This window comes from Ochotona princeps, chromosome X (assembly GCF_030435755.1).
Source record: "Ochotona princeps isolate mOchPri1 chromosome X, mOchPri1.hap1, whole genome shotgun sequence".
In the NCBI taxonomy this organism is placed as follows: Eukaryota; Metazoa; Chordata; class Mammalia; order Lagomorpha; family Ochotonidae; genus Ochotona; species Ochotona princeps.
In genome coordinates this window covers 83,998,360-84,000,230 of record NC_080865.1, presented here as the reverse complement: position 1 = coordinate 84,000,230, position 1,871 = coordinate 83,998,360, and the positions used below count along the sequence as shown (strand labels likewise).

General features: G+C 44.0%; 1 pseudogene; it reads left to right on the top strand.

Moving 5' to 3' along the window:
• Positions 1–1,015: 1,015 nt before the first annotated feature.
• On the top strand, positions 1,016–1,871 carry LOC118760465 (ribosome biogenesis protein NSA2 homolog; annotated as a pseudogene).

Genomic DNA, 1,871 nt, shown 5'->3' with positions numbered 1-1,871 from the left:
AAGGTAGATGGAATACATTCAGCCTGGACACAAGAGTAGCCGCTGTCTGGCTGGGCCTTTTAAGTGTCATAGCCCTGGAGCCTTGGCCTTAGCTTTGACGTTGAATCTGTATTTTTAAGAGGGCTTAAAGTGCAAGGAATTTACTTTTAAACTTACACAAATGAAGATGTGAGTATGTAGGGGCTGTGGTGCTGCAGTGTGGTTTGTTCTTTGAATGTGTTGAGAGTTTGGTCTCCAGTGTGGTGATGAGAGGTGGTGGGACCTTTAAGAACTCGAGCCTATTCCAAGAAAATTAGGCTGTGTGCTGACATCTCCCTTGGAAGAAATTAAGATAATTCTCTGGGGACATTGTATAGTTCTCAAGGGAGGGTTGCTATGAAAGAACAAGACTGGGCATTTCCTGTTCTCCCTCTAGCTTCCTGTCTTGCCATGTGATCATTCTTTCTCATGTGCCTCTATCATGATACCATGCATCATCTGACCTTCAAGGAAGCCCTCATCTGAGACAGTCTGATGCTGACATGTGCCCTAGAACCTGCTGAAATGTGAACTGAAAACCTCTTTATAAAGTATTGAACCTCAGGCATTTAGTTCAGAAAATGAACTGACAGCATAGGTGTACACTTTTTTTTTTTAAGATTTACTTATTCTTACTGCAAAGTCAGATATACAGAGGAGGAGAGACAGGAAGATCCCCTGTCCTCTGATTCACACCCCAAGCAACTGCAATGACCGGGACTCAGCCGATCCGAAGCCAGGAGCCAGGATCTTCTTCCAGCTCTCCTACACGGGTGCAGGGTCCCAAGGCCTTAGGCTGTCATGGACTGCTTTCCCAGGCCACAAGCAGGGAGTTGGGTGGGAAGCAGGGCTGCCGGGATTAGAACCATTGTCCATATGGGATCCTGGTGCGTGCAAGGTGAGGACTCTAGCCTCTAGGCTACCACACCTGGGCCAGGTGTACAATTCTAATGTGTTGAATGGCACGTCTTCCGCCTTGTGAAACATCCAACTGATTATGAGTGAGGTAAGATATGTATCAGGGCAATAAAAGACTAGCTAGGGCATTGTCAATCAGTGCTTAGTAATTCAAGGTGGCTTTTTTCTGAGACCAGGTTGGGAAGTTTTATTGTGGCCATGAGGCAGCACCCGGTGGTTCTAAGCCAGTCATTATTCCACAAAGCAAATATATTAAATTACATTGGAAATACTCTGGGTACCGTTTCGATTATCATGAAAAAAACAGGAAAGTCAAGAGGCTCATGGATGATCAAAGAAGGCAAAAAAGATGATTGGTCTGAAAGCTAAGCTCTACCACAGGCAGCACCATGCCGAGAAAGTACAGATGAGAAAGACGATCAAGCTGCGTGAAAAGAGAAACACCAAACAAAAGAATGATGAAAAGACTCAAGTCCTTTCTGGTATTAAACAGAATCTGAAAGGGAAAGCACGAAAATGGGCAGTCCCTCTGCATAAAGTTCATGCCCAGGGAGAAAAGGAAGTAGTAAAAGTTATTCAATCAGGACAAAGAAAAAAGGCACAGAATAGAATAGTTACCAAAGTCTGCTTTGGTGGAGAAAATCAGCCAAACATGAAAAATGCATTAGACCAATGGGCTAATGTTTCAAGAAGGCCTGTGTAACACATTCAGAAACAAAAGCCACATTCTGTCTGCCAATACTTGGTGGAAAAAGAATCCATATTCCCACTATATACAATTTCGGGTGTAATTACCGAAGGTGCTGTCACTGAGGTGAATGTGAGTGAGCCGGGCTTTGTGACAAAAGGAGGCAAGGGGAGATGAGAGACGATATGCCCAGGATACCAACAATCCTGAAAATGATGGATGCATAAATGCATTCTTACTTTTCTGA